We start from the raw sequence: 15790 nt of genomic DNA on the forward strand, positions 1-15790 counted from the left end.
AAATCTCTGAAACTGGAAACACTTATCTCCCTCACTAGCTTTAAGCACCAGCTGTCAGAGCAGCTCCCAGATCACTGCACCTGTACATAGCCCATCTATAATTTAGCCCAAACTACTACCCCTACTGTATTTATTTATTTTATTTATTTTGCTCCTTTGCACCATATTATTTATATTTTATCTCTGAACTTTCTTCAAACTACAAATCTACCATTCCAGTGTTTTTCTTGCTATATTGTATTTACTTTGCCACCATGGCCTATTTATTGCCTTTACCTCCCTTATCTCACCTCATTTGCTCACATTGTATATAGACTTATTTTTCTACTGTATTATTGACTGTATGTTTGTTTTACTCCATGTGTAACTCTGTGTTGTTGTATGTTGTCGAACTGCTTTGCTTTATCTTGGCCAGGTCGCAATTGTAAATGAGAACTTGTTCTCAACTTGCCTACCTGGTTAAATAAAGGTGAAATAAATAAAATAAATAAAAATGCTTGACCGTAGGGATGGTGCCAGGTTTCCTCCAGACGTGACGCTTGGCATTCAGGCCAAAGAGTTCAATATTGGTTTCATCAGACCAGAAAATCTTGTTTCTCATGGTCTGAGAGTCTTTAGGTGCCTTTTGGAAAAATCCAAGCAGTCTGTCATGTATATTCCGTCTGGTCACTCTACCATAAAGGCCTCATTGGTGGAGTGCTGCAGAGATGGTTGTCCTTCTGGAAGGTTCTCCCATCTCCACAGAGGAACTCTGGAGCTCTGTCAGAGTGACCATCGGGTTCTTGGTCACCTCCCTGACCAAGGCCCTTCTCCCCAGATTGGCCGGGCAGCCAGCTCTAGGAAGAGTCTTGGTGGTTCCAAACTTCTTCCATTTCAGATTGATGGAGGCCACCGTGTTCTTGGGGACCTTCAATGCTGCAGAAATGTTTTGGTTCCCTTCCCCAGATCTGTGCCTCGACACAATCCTGTCTCAGAGCTCTACGGACAATTCCTTTGACCTCAGGGCTTGGTTTTTGCTCTGACATGCACTGTCAACTGTGGGACCTTATATAGACAGGTGTGTGCCTTTCCAAATCATGTCCAATCAATAGAATTTACCACAGGTGGACTCCAATCAAGATGTAGAAACATCTCAAGGACGATAAATGGAAACAGGATGCACCTGAAATCAATTTCTAGTCTCACAGCAAAGGGTCTGAATACTTACGTAAATAAGGTATTTCAGTTTTTGATTTTGAATACATTTCTAAAAACCTGTTTTTGCTTTGTCATTATGGGGTATTGTGTGTAGATTGAGGAGGGGGGAAATATGTAATTAATTTTAGAATAAGGCTGTAACAAAATGTAACAAAATGTGGAAAACTTTCCGAATGTACTGTCTATGAGTGGATGTCTTGTGATGAATACAGATCTAGAATGTCTAGAATGGAGGATCTATGTTATATCAGTGGGAGGTCTTGTGATGAATACAGATCTATAATGTCTAGAATGGAGGATCTATGTAATATCAGTGGAGGTCTTGTGATGAATACAGATCTAGAATGTCTAGAATGGAGGATCTATGTGATATCAGTGGGAGGTCTTGTGATGAATACAGATCTATAATGTCTAGAATGGAGGATCTATGTTATATCAGTGGAGGTCTTGTGATGAATACAGATCTATAATGTCTAGAATGGAGGATCTATGTTATATCAGTGGAGGTCTTGTGATGAATACAGATCTATAATGTCTAGAATGGAGGATCTATGTTATATCAGTGGAGGTCTTGTGATGAATACAGATCTATAATGTCTAGAATGGAGGATCTATGTTATATCAGTGAGAGGTCTTGTGATGAATACAGATCTAGAATGTCTAGAATGGAGGATCTATGTTATATCAGTGGAGGTCTTGTGATGAATACAGAACTATAATGTCTAGAATGGAGGATCTATGTTATATCAGTGGAGGTCTTGTGATGAATACAGATCTATAATGTCTAGAATGGAGGATCTATGTTATATCAGTGGAGGTCTTGTAGCTGTGCTTGGTGTCTGTGGTATGAGACAGCCACAATACTGTGATCCCAGCAGGAGAATGTAGTCCACAGTGACTCCTTCCCTCCTCCTCCTCCTCCTCACCATGGCCCATAATGCATTGCGGTGGCTGTAGAGGCTCCTGCCCTCAGGCCTCTCTGACCCCTTTTTGTGAGGCCTCCTGATGGATGCTGCTACCGTGTGTGTGTGTTTTTGTGTGTTTTTGTGTGTGTGTGTGTGTGTGTGTGTGTGTGTAGAGATCACAGTGTTGTTTTGGTTGTTTGTGTGTAGAGATAGTTGTGTGTTCACAGTGTTGTGTGTTTCTGTCTGTGTGTTTCTGTGTGTGTGTGTGTGTGTGTGTGTGTGTGTGTGTGTGTGTAGAGAGATAACAGAGACAGCGTGGCGTCGTGTCATATTTGCGTGCCCCTCTCTGCCACATTAGCGTGTGTGACATCGTAAGCGTGTGACGAGGACCACTTCAAAAATAGAAACATAAACAGATTTTATAAATAGAATCGTTAGCCTCGGGATGTGGTCCAGATGCAGTGGATCTATTGTTCCTTCGCTCTGTGGAGATTCATACAATTTGACCATCATTTTAATCGGCGTTACTATCTACTATTTGTCAACATTCATTGACGCATTAATACCAGGCTACATAGTCATTAATAATAGCATTAATACCAGGCTACATAGTCATTAATAACAGCATTGATAGTAGGCTTCATAGTCATTAATAACAGTGTTGATACCAGGCTACATAGTCATTAATAACAGTATTGATATCAGGCTACATAGTCATTAATAACAGCATTAATACCAGGCTTCATAGTCATTAATAACAGCATTAATACCAGGCTTCATAGTCATCAATAACAGCATTAATAACAGGCTTCATAGTCATTAATAACAGCATTAATACCAGGCTTCATAGTCACTAATAACAGCATTAATACTAGGCTTCATAGTCATTAATAACAGCATTAATACCAGGCTTCATAGTCATTAATAACAGCATTAATACCAGCCTTCATAGTCAATAATAACAGCATTAATACCAGGCTTCATAGTCAATAATAACAGCATTAATACCAGGCTTCATAGTCATTAATAACAGCATTGATACCAGGCTTCATAGTCATTAATAACAGCATTAATACCAGGCTTCATAGTCAATAATAACAGCATTGATAGTAGGCTTCATAGTCATTAATAACAGTGTTGATACCAGGCTTCATAGTCATTAATAACAGCATTAATACCAGGCTTCATAGTCATTAATAACAGCATTGATACCAGGCTTCATAGTCATTAATAACAGCATTAATACCAGGCTTCATAGTCATTAATAACAGCATTAATACCAGGCTTCATAGTCATTAATAACAGCATTAATACCAGGCTTCATAGTCATTAATAACAGCATTAATACTAGGCTTCATAGTCATTAATAACAGCATTAATACCAGGCTTCATAGTCATTAATAACAGCATTAATACCAGGCTTCATAGTCAATAATAACAGCATTGATACCAGGCTTCATAGTCATTAATAACAGCATTGATACCAGGCTTCATAGTCATTAATAACAGCATTAATACCAGGCTTCATAGTCATTAATAACAGCATTGATACCAGGCTTCATAGTCATTAATAACAGCATTAATACCAGGCTTCATAGTCATTAATAACAGTATTGATACCAGGCTTCATAGTCATTAATAACAGCATTGATACCAGGCTTCATAGTCATTAATAACAGTATTGATACCAGGCTTCATAGTCATTAATAACAGTATTGATATCAGGCTACATAGTCATTAATAACCACATTAATACCAGGCTTCATAGTCATTAATAACAGCATTAATACCAGGCTTCATAGTCATTAATAACAGCATTAATACCAGGCTTCATAGTCATTAATAACAGTATTGATATCAGGCTTCATAATCATTAATAACAGCATTGATACCAGGCTTCATAGTCATTAATAACAGTATTGATACCAGGCTTCATAGTCATTAATAACAGCATTAATACCAGGCTTCATAGTCATTAAAAACAGTGAAATTCAATGAATTCAGCATTGCTGAGAGTAGAATGAAATGAATGCAGCGTGACTGAGAGTAGAATGAAATGAATGCAGCATTAGAGAGAGTAGAATGAAATTAATGCATCATTACTGAGAGTAGAATGAAATGAATGCATCATTACTGAGAGTAGAATGAAATGAATGCAGCATTACTGAGAGTAGAATGAAATGAATTCCTCATTACTGAGAGTAGAATGAAATGAATGCATCATTACTGAGAGTAGAATGAAATGAATGCATCATTACTGAGAGTAGAATGAAATGAATGCAGCATTACTGAGAGTAGAATGAAATGAATTCCTCATTACTGAGAGTAGAATGAAATGAATCCATCATTACTGAGAGTAGAATGAAATGAATTCCTCATTACTGAGAGTAGAATGAAATGAATAAATCATTACTGAGAGTAGAATGAAATGAATGCATCATTACTGAGAGTAGAATGAAATGAATGCATCATTACTGAGAGTAGAATGAAATGAATGCATCATTACTGAGAGTAGAATGAAATGAATGCATCATTACTGAGAGTAGAATGAAATGAATGCATCATTACTGAGAGTAGAGTAAAGTAGAAATGAATGCAGCTGCAACAAACACTGGTTGAGGCGTATTTATAAAACCCTCTTAGGCCTCACTCTCCCCCCTATCTGAGATTTCTACTGCAGCCCTCATCCTCCACATACAACACCCGTTCTGCCAGTCACATTCTGTTAAAGGTCCCCAAAGCGAACACATCCCTGGGTCGCTCCTCTTTTCAGTTCGCTGCAGCTAGCGACTGGAACGAGCTGCAACAAACACTCAAGCTGGACAGTTTTATCTCAATCTCTTCATTCAAAGACTCAATCATGGACACTCTTACTGACAGTTGTGGCTGCTTTGTGTGATGTATTGTTGTCTCTACCTTCTTGACCTTTGTGCTGTTGTCTGTGCCTAATAATGTTTGTACCATGTTGTGTTGCTACCATGTTGTTGTCATGTTGTGTTGCTACCATGTTGTTGTCATGTTGTGATGCTACCATGCTGTGTTGTCATGTTGTGTTGCTACCATGCTGTGTTGTCATGTTGTGTTGCTACCATGGTGTGTTGTCATGTGTTGCTACCATGCTGTGTTGTCATGTTGTGTTTCTACCATGCTGTGTTGTCATGTTGTGTTGCTACCATGCTGTGTTGTCATGTTGTGTTTCTACCATGCTGTGTTGTCATGTGTTTCTACCATGCTGTGTTGTCATGTTGTGTTTCTACCATGCTGTGTTGTCATGTGTTGCTACCATGCTGTGTTGTCATGTTGTGTTGCTGCCATGCTGTGTTGTCATGTTGTGTTTCTACCATGCTGTTGTCATGTTGTGTTTCTCCCATTTTATTGTCATGTTGTGTTGCTGCCATGTTGTTGTCATGTTGTGATGCTACCATGTTGTTGTCATGTTGTGTTGCTACCATGTTGTTGTCATATTGTGTTGCTACCATGTTGTTGTCATGTTGTGTTGCTGCCATGTTGTTGTTATGTTGTGTTGCTGCCATGTTGTTGTCATGTTGTGTTGCTGCCATGTTGTTGTCATGTTGTGTTGCTGCCATGTTGTTGTCATGTGTTGCTGCCATGTTGTTGTCATGTGTTGCTGCCATGTTGTTGTCATGTGTTGCTGCCATGTTGTTGTCATATGTGTTGCTACCATGTTGTTGTCATGTTGTGTTGCTGCCATGTTGTTGTCATGTGTTGCTACCATGTTGTTGTCATGTGTTGCTGCCATGCTGTTGTCATGTGTTGCTGCCATGTTGTTGTTATGTTGTGTTGCTGCCATGCTGTTGTCATGTGTTGCTACCATGTTGTTGTCATGTGTTGCTGCCATGTTGTTGTTATGTTGTGTTGCTACCATGCTGTTGTCATGTTGTGTTTCTACCATGTTGTTGTCATGTGTTGCTGCCATGTTGTTGTCATGTTGTGTTGCTACCATGTTGTTGTTATGTTGTGTTGCTACCATGTTGTTGTCATGTGTTGCTGCCATGCTGTTGTCTTAGGTCTCTTAATGTCGTGTCGTGATGTGTGTTGTTGTCCTATATTTGTATTTATTTATTTATTTGTTGAATTCCAGCCCCCGTCCCCGCAGGAGACCTTTTGCCTTTTTGGTAGGCCGTCATTGTAAATAATAATTTGTTCTTAACTGACCTGCCTAGTTAAATGAATAAATAAAATAACAATAAAATATAATTACAGGAAGCAGGATGAGGTAGCCACAGGACACTGGTCTAAGGTCAGATTTAGCATTCACAGCGTTACGGCGTGAAGGACGATGTACTGATCCTAGATGATGTGTTGTGTTCTGGTTGCCATGACGTTACCCTGCCAGCCAGACAGTGGATGAGGTGTTGTGATCTGGTTGCCATGACGTTACCCTGCCAGCCAGACAGTGGATGATGTGTTGTGTTCTGGTTGCCATGACGTTACCCTGCCAGCCAGGCAGTGGATGAGGTGTTGTGATCTGGTTGCCATGACGTTACCCTGCCAGCCAGACAGTGGATGAGGTGTTGTGATCTGGTTGTCATGACATTATCCTGCCAGCCAGACAGTGGATGAGGTGTTGTGTTCTGGTTGTCATGACGTTACCCTGCCAGCCAGGCAGTGGATGAGGTGTTGTGTTCTGGTTGCCATGACATTATCCTGCCAGCCAGACAGTGGATGAGGTGTTGTGTTGTGGTTGCCATGACATTACCCTGCCAGCCAGACAGTGGATGAGGTGTTGTGTTCTGGTTGCCATGACATTATCCTGCCAGCCAGACAGTGGATGAGGTGTTGTGTTGTGGTTGCCATGACATTACCCTGCCAGCCAGACAGTGGATGAGGTGTTGTGTTCTGGTTGCCATGACATTACCCTGCCAGCCAGGCAGTGGATGAGGTGTTGTGTTCTGGTTGCCATGACAACATTACCCTGCCAGCCAGGCAGTGGATGAGGTGAGTTGTAGTTTCTTTGTAGTTTTAGTACTGTTTTATTCACATAGGAACCATGGCAATGTGTTTTTTTTTAGGACTACATCTCCCATATGCAATACAATATACTGGTGGAAAAAGCGCAATGGGAATCAAATCTAAAACCGATTTAGTTTTGTGTATTTTTAATTATATTATTAAGTGAATTCAGGCCTTGCCTGACGACTCCAACTGAATTCTTCCTCCGCTCTACCGTTCGTTCACTAGATACTTCAGTCTGAGACGCGGCCGTCGTTTTGAAGCCGTTTTGACGCGACGTCACAATGAGGGGGTGTTGGTTGTACAAAACAAAGTCATCATCTCTAACCAATCAGAGTATCACACACCGGCTTTCTGGGACCAATCAGATTGTCTAGAATGGATTTCCATTTTAAAAACCAAAAACAGGGGGTCTGGGATGTACTCCGATTCAGACTCGTGTTCTGTGGACGTGGCGGAGCGTTTGGCCGGTGCAAGGAGTTTGGATAGCCATGCAGATTCAAGACAGGATTCAATCCAAATCCTCTCTATAGTGGGGTAGATATTTAAAAGGTCATTTCTAATTGAGTCGAAACAACGGGGGAAACCGTTGAGCGTGAAAAACAAAGCAGCGATGCAGTTCTTGACACAAACCCGGTGCACCTGGCACCCACTACCATACCCCCCGTTCAAAGACACTTCAATCTTTTGTCTTGTCCCTCTGAATGGCCTCTGAACGGCACACACACACGATCCATGTCTCAAATCCTTCTTTAACCCGTCTGTCTCCTCTTCATCTACACTGATTTAAGTGGATTTAACAGGTGAAGTCAATAAGGGATCGTATCTTTCACCTGGATTCACCTGGTCAGTTTATGTCCTGGGTTTTATTGTGACACAACAGATAGTGATGTGCGAAAAGACAGACAGACAGACAGACAGACAGACAGACAGACAGACAGACAGACAGAGACAGACAGACAGGTATAAGAGACAGACAGACAGACTTAGGACAGACAGACAGACAGGACAGACAGGACAGACAGACAGACAGACAGACAGAGACAGACAGACAGACAGACAGACAGACAGACAGACAGACAGACAGACAGACAGACAGACAGACAGACAGACAGACAGACAGACAGACAGACAGACAGACAGACAGTGTAGAGACAGACAGACAGACAGACAGACAGACAGGTATAACAGACAGACAGACAGACAGGTATAAGAGACAGACAGACAGACAGACAGACAGACAGACAGACAGACAGACAGACAGACAGACAGACAGGAACAGAGACAGACAGACAGACAGACAGACAGACAGAGACAGACAGACAGGTATAAGAGACAGACAGACAGACAGGTATAAGAGACAGACAGACAGACAGGTATAGAGAGACAGACAGACAGGTATAAGAGACAGAGACAGACAGACAGACAGACAGACAGAGACAGACAAACAGACAGACAGACAGACAGACAGACAGACAGACAGACAGACAGACAGACAGACAGACAGACAGGTGTAAGAGACAGACAGACAGACAGACAGACAGGTATAACAGACAGACAGACAGACAGGTATAAGAGACAGACAGACAGAGACAGACAGACAGACAGACAGACAGACAGACAGACAGACAGACAGACAGACAGACAGACAGACAGACAGACAGACAGGTATAAGAGACAGACAGACAGACAGACAGACAGACAGACAGACAGACAGACAGACAGACAGACAGACAGACAGGTATAAGAGACAGACAGACAGAGACAGACAGACAGACAGACAGACAGACAGACAGACAGACAGACAGAGACAGACAGACAGACAGACAGACAGACAGGTATAAGAGACAGACAGAGACAGACAGACAGACAGACAGACAGACAGACAGACAGACGAGAGACAGACAGACAGACAGAAGACAGGTATAAGAGACAGACAGACAGACAGACAGACAGACAGACAGACAGACAGACAGACAGACAGACAGACAGACAGACAGACAGACAGACAGACAGACAGACAGACAGACAGACAGACAGACAGACAGACAGACAGACAGTGTGCTATTCCCTCTCCTTGTTTTTTTTCTGCTCTTGTTCCTCCCAGCAAACCTGGAACATTCCCAGAACATTAGATTCCCATTAAGTTTTAGTGGGGGTTTATATATAACATTAGGATAATAACTTCCCAAAAACATTCAGATATATATATATATATATGTTCTCCTAACATTCACTGAAATGTTCCCAGCAGGTTCTGTGAACGTTCCCAGGTCTGTATTCAACACTAACCTTAACCCTTAACTAACACTAACCCTAACCTTGATGAAAGCCCCCTAACCTAACCAAACCCTAACCTTGATGAAAGCCCCCTAACCTAATGAAACACTAACCTTGATGAAAGCCCCCCAACCTAACGAAACACTAACCTTGATGAAAGCCCCCCAACCTAAGAAACACTAACTTGATGAAAGCCCCCAACCTAACGAACACTAACCTTGATGAAAGCCCCCCAACCTAACGAAACACTAACCTTGATGAAAGCCCCCCAACCTAAAGTTTTGTCTTGCCCTCTTCACGACTGTCTTGGTGTGCTTGGACCATGTTAGTTTGTTGGTGATGTGGACACCAAGGAACTTGAAGCTCTCAACCTGCTCCACTGCAGCCCCTTCGATGAGAATAGGGGGCGTGCTCAGTCCTCCTTTTCCTGTAGTCCACAATCATCTCCTTTGTCTTGATCACGTTGAGGGAGAGGTTGTTGTCCTGGCACCACACGGCCAGGTCTCTGACCTCCTCCCTATAGGTTGTCTCGTCGTTGTCGGTGATCAGGCCTACCACTGTTGTGTCGTAAGCCAACTCAAATGATGGTGTTGGAGTCGTGCCTGGCCATGCAGTCGTGAGTGAACAAGGAGTACAGGAGGGGACTGAGCACGCACCCCTGAGGGGCCCCCGTGTTGAGGATCAGCGTGGCGGATGTGTTATTACCTACCCTCACCACCTGGGGGCGGCCCGTCAGGAAGTCCAGGATCCAGTTGCAGAATGAGGTGTTTAGTCCCAGGTTCCTTAGCTTAGTGATGAGCTTTGTGGGTACTATGGTGTTGAACGCTGAGCTGTAGTCAATGAACAGCATTCTCACATAGGTGTTCCTTTTGTCCAGGTGGGAAAGGGCAGTGTGGAGTGGCTGCATCATCTGTGGATCTGTTAGGGGGGCGGTATGCGAATTGGAGTGGGGTCTAGGGTTTCTGGGAAAGTGGTGTTGATGGGAGCCATGACCAGCCTTTCAAAGGCCTTGTATCATATGAAGCTGTACTTATTATAATGTCAGACCTCTTTGGTGGTCGTTCATAACTTATACAGTGCTGCGAAAAAGGTATTTGCCCCCATTTCTAAATTTCTCTACTTTTTACATATTTTTTGATATTGAACATTATCAGATCTTCAACCAAAACCAAATATTAGATAAAAGGGAATCTGAGTTAACGAATAACAACAAGTAGATTTAATTTATTTTCATAAACAAAGTTACGCAACACCCATAATGCAACCTGTGTGAAAAAGTAATTGCCTTCTTCCACTCAGTAACTGGTCGTGTCACCGTTTAGCTGTAACGACTCCAACCAATCACTTCCTGTACTTGTTGATCAGTCTCTCGCGTCGCTGTGGAGGAATTTACTGTATGCTGTAATGACTCCGACCAAACACTTCCTGTAGCAGTAATGACTCCGACCAAACACTTCCTGTAGCAGTAATGACTCCGACCAAACACTTCCTGTAGTTGTTGATCAGTCTCTCGCGTCGCTGTGGAGGAATTTACTGTAGCAGTAATGACTCCGACAAAACACTTCCTGTAGCAGTAATGACTCCAACCAAACACTTCCTGTAGTTGTTGACCAATCTCTCACATCGCTGTGGAGGAATTTACTGTAGCAGTAATGACTCCAACCAAACACTTCCTGTAGCAGTAATGACTCCAACCAAACACTTCCTGTAGTTGTTGATCAGTCTCTCACGTCGCTGTGGAGGAATTGTGGCCCACTCTTCCATCCAGAACTGCTTTAACTCAGTGACATTGGTGGGTTTTTCAAGCATGAACTACTTGTTTCAAGTCCTGCCACAACATCTCAAATTGAGATTAGGTCTGGACTTTGACGTCTATTTTTATTCTTTTGCCATTTTCATGTAGACTTGATTGTTTGTTTTGAATCATTGTCTCGCTGCATGACCCAGCTGGGCTTCAGCTTACAGACGGATGGGCCTGACATTCTCCTGTAGAATTCTCTGATACAGAGCAGAATTCACGGTTCCTTCTATTAAGGCAAGTCGTCCAGGTCCTGAGGCAGCTGAGCGTCTCCAAACCAACACACTACCACCACACTGCTTAACCGTTGGTATGAGGTTCTTACCGTGGAATGCGGTGTTTTGGTTTTCGCCAGGCATTATGGGACGCATGTGTCGCGATTTCTGCCGGAGTCGATGCCCCTCCTTGTTCGGGCGGTGCTCGGCGGTCGACGTCACCGGTCTTCTAGACATCATTGATCAGTTTTTCCATTTTCCATTGGTTTTGTCTTGTCTTCCTACCACACCTGGTTCCAATCCCATTCATTACATGTTGTGTATTTAACCCTCTGTTTTCCGCTCATGTCCTTGTCAGTGACTGTTTGTGATGTTATGTTACGTGTGTATGTTGTATCGGTGTGCGCCTGGGTTATTTTTACCCATGTTATTTTGGACTTTGGTTTTGGAGTTTGTTTTTGTCATTAAATACTCCAGTTTAACCAATTTGGTTTCTCCTGCGCCTGACTTCCCTGACAACCTACATACACGATTATGACAGCATGTCGTGCAACTTCTTGTCATTGTTGCTTAGCTATCTGACGATTCAGAATCATAACGCTCGCTTTCCCCCCCCGGGGGGCAAACATCGATGTGCGCACATCCTTTTTTTGGTGACGTTGTCAGCCAAAACCCGTCTATATAACAATAATAAAACATGTGGCATTTCAGGGTTTTGGTTCCCAAGCCAGGTCTTTATCCTCTGGACAACCAGGGAAGCTCTCTCCCTGGTTCCCAGACAACCAGGGAAGCTCTCTCCCTGGTTCCCAAACAACCAGGGAAGCTCTCTCCCTGGTTCCCAGACAACCAGGGAAGCTCTCTCCCTGGTTCCCAAACAACCAGGGAAGCTCTCTCCCTGGTTCCCAAACAACCAGGGAAGCTCTCTCCCTGGTTCCCAGACAACCAGGGAAGCTCTCTCCCTGGTTCCCAGAAACCAACGGCTCCCAAACAACCATGGAAGCTCTCTCCCTGGTTCCCAGACAACCAGGGAAGCTCTCTCCCTGGTTCCCAAACAACCAGGGAAGCTCTCTCCCTGGTCCTCAGACAACCAGGGAAGCTCTCTCCCCTGGTTCCCAGACAACCAGGGGAGCTCTGTCCCTGGTCCTCAGACAACCAGGGAAGCTCTCTCCCTGGTTCCCAGACAACCATGGAAGCTCTCGCCCTGGTTCCCAAACAACCAGGGGAGCTCTGTCCCTGGTCCTCAGACAACCAGGGAAGCTCTCTCCCTGGTTCCCAGACAACCAGGGAAGCTCTCTCCCTGGTTCCCAAACAACCAGGGAAGCTCTCTCCCTGGTTCCCAGACAACCAGGGAAGCTCTCTCCCTGGTTCCCAAACAACCAGGGAAGTTCTCTCCCTGGTTCCCAAACAACCAGGGAAGCTCTCTCCCTGGTTCCCAAACAACCAGGGAAGCTCTCTCCCTGGTTCCCAGACAACCAGGGAAGCTCTCTCCCTGGTTCCCAGACAACCAGGGAAGCTCTCTCCCTGGTTCCCAAACAACCAGGGGAGCTCTGTCCCTGGTCCTCAGACAACCAGGGAAGCTCTCTCCCTGGTTCCCAGACAACCAGGGAAGCTCTCTCCCTGGTTCCCAAACAACCAGGGGAGCTCTGTCCCTGGTCCTCAGACAACCAGGGAAGCTCTCTCCCTGGTTCCCAGACAACCAGGGAAGCTCTCTCCCTGGTTCCCAGACAACCAGGGAAGCTCTCTCCCTGGTTCCCAAACAACCAGGGAAGCTCTCTCCCTGGTTCCCAGACAACCAGGGAAGCTCTCTCCCTGGTTCCCAAACAACCAGGGGAAGCTCTCTCCCTGGTTCCCAAACAACCAGGGAAGCTCTCTCCCTGGTTCCCAGACAACCAGGGAAGCTCTCTCCCTGGTTCCCAGACAACCAGGGGAAGCTCTCTCCCTGGTTCCCAGACAACCAGGGAAGCTCTCTCCCTGGTTCCCAAACAACCAGGGGAGCTCTGTCCCTGGTCCTCAGACAACCAGGGAAGCTCTCTCCCTGGTTCCCAGACAACCAGGGAAGCTCTCTCCCTGGTTCCCAAACAACCAGGGGAGCTCTGTCCCTGGTCCTCAGACAACCAGGGAAGCTCTCTCCCTGGTTCCCAGACAACCAGGGAAGCTCTCTCCCTGGTTCCCAGACAACCAGGGGAGCTCTGTCCCTGGTCCTCAGACAACCAGGGGAGCTCTCTCCCTGGTTCCCAGACAACCAGGGAAGCTCTCTCCCTGGTTCCCAAACAACCAGGGAAGCTCTCTCCCTGGTTCCCAAACAACCAGGGGAGCTCTGTCCCTGGTCCTCAGACAACCAGGGGAGCTCTCTCCCTGGTTCCCAGACAACCAGGGAAGCTCTCTCCCTGGTTCCCAGACAACCAGGGAAGCTCTGTCCCTGGTCCCCAGACAACCAGGGGAGCTCTCTCCCTGGTTCCCAAACAACCAGGGGAGCTCTGTCCCTGGTCCTCAGACAACCAGGGGAGCTCTCTCCCTGGTTCCCAGACAACCAGGGAAGCTCTCTCCCTGGTTCCCAAACAACCAGGGAAGCTCTCTCCCCTGGTTCCCAGACAACCAGGGAAGCTCTCTCCCTGGTTCCCAGACAACCAGGGGAAGCTCTGTCCCTGGTCCTCAGACAACCAGGGAAGCTCTCTCCCTGGTTCCCAGACAACCAGGGAAGCTCTCTCCCTGGTTCCCAGACAACCAGGGAAGCTCTCTCCCTGGTTCCCAGACAACCAGGGAAGCTCTCTCCCTGGTTCCCAGACAACCAGGGAAGCTCTCTCCCTGGTTTCCAAACAACCAGGGAAGCTCTCTCCCTGGTTCCCAGACAACCAGGGAAGCTCTCTCCCTGGTTCCCAGACAACCAGGGAAGCTCTCCCACATCTTCTTGTTCAGTATATCACCATGGCAATGTGTGCTCAATCAGGAAGTACATGCTTCCTTTTTTTAAAATATAATCCTTCTTAGACATAACTAACCCAGGGAAATACAGGTAACTTTAGTTTAGTTTAAGTTTATTAATTCAACCATTTTGGGGCGGTAGGTAGCCTAGTGGTTAGAGCGTTGGACTAGAAACCGAAATGGTTGCAAGATTGAATCCCCGAGCTGACAAGGTACAAATCTGTCGTTCTGCCCCTGAACAAGGCAGTTAACCCACTGTTCCCTGGTAGGACGTCATTGTAAATAAGAATTTGTTCTTAACTGACTTGTCTAGTTAAATAAAGGTTAAATAAAAAAAATTAAAAACAAGCATACTTGAAAAAGCCATACATGAATAAAATCAGGATGTCCTTATCTCAATCTGACCAATGGTGTTTCAGGATGTCCTTATCTCAATCCAACCAATGGTGTTTCAGGATATCCTTATCTCAATCCGACCAATGGTGTTTCAGGATGTCCTTATCTCAATCCAACCAATGGTGTTTCAGGATGTCCTTATCTCAATCCGACCAATGGTGTTTCAGGATGTCCTTATCTCAATCCGACCAATGGTGTTTCAGGATGTCCTTATCTCAATCCAACCAATGGTGTTTCAGGATGTCCTTATCTCAATCCAACCAATGGTGTTTCAGGATGTCCTTATCTCAATCCGACCAATGGTGTTTCAGGATATCCTTACCTCAATCCGACCAATGGTGTTTCAGGATATCCTTATCTCAATCCGACCAATGGTGTTTCAGGATGTCCTTATCTCAATCCGACCAATGGTGTTTCAGGATATCCTTATCTCAATCCGACCAATGGTGTTTCAGGATGTCCTTATCTCAATCCGACCAATGGTATTTCAGGATATCCTTACCTCAATCCAACCAATGGTATTTCTATCTTAGAAACTTTCAGAATGTTGAAGGTAGTGTTGTGTGCAGTAGGAGGAGCTAATGTTGTGGTGCTGAAATGTTCACACAGCCTGATGTTCAACCTCTGTCTCTCTGTCTGTCTGTCTCTTTCTCTCCCTCTCTCTCTCTCTCTCTCCTCTCTCTCTCTCTGTCTCTCTCTCTCTCTCTCTCTCTCTGTCTCTCCCCCTCTCTCTCTGTCTCTCCCTCTCTCTCTGTCTCTCCCTCTCTCTCTCTCTCTCTGTCTCTCTCTCTGTGTCTGTCTCTCTCTCTCTGCCTCTCTCTCTCTCTGCCTCTCTCTCTGTCTATCTGTCTCTCTCTGCCTTTCTCTCTGTCTGTCTGTCTCTGTCTGTCTCTGTCTCTCTCTCTCTATATATATATATATATATATAGTTGAAGTTGGAAGTTTACATACACCTTAGCCAAATACATTTAAACTCAGTTTTTCTCAATTCTTGACATTTAATCCTAGTAAAAATCCCATTTTAGGTCAGTTAGGATCACCACTTTATTTTAAGAATGTGAAATGTCAGAATAATAGTAGAGAGAATTATTTATTTCAGCTTT

The 15790-nt window shown here is 44.6% G+C and overlaps 1 protein-coding gene across 1 annotated transcript in view; it reads left to right on the top strand.

Moving 5' to 3' along the window:
- Positions 1 to 15790, top strand: part of LOC106602081 (voltage-dependent calcium channel gamma-3 subunit) — a 68703-nt gene that overhangs the window by 36357 nt on the left and 16556 nt on the right.

Source organism: Salmo salar, chromosome ssa11 (assembly GCF_905237065.1).
Source record: "Salmo salar chromosome ssa11, Ssal_v3.1, whole genome shotgun sequence".
NCBI classification, from domain to species: domain Eukaryota; kingdom Metazoa; phylum Chordata; class Actinopteri; order Salmoniformes; family Salmonidae; genus Salmo; species Salmo salar.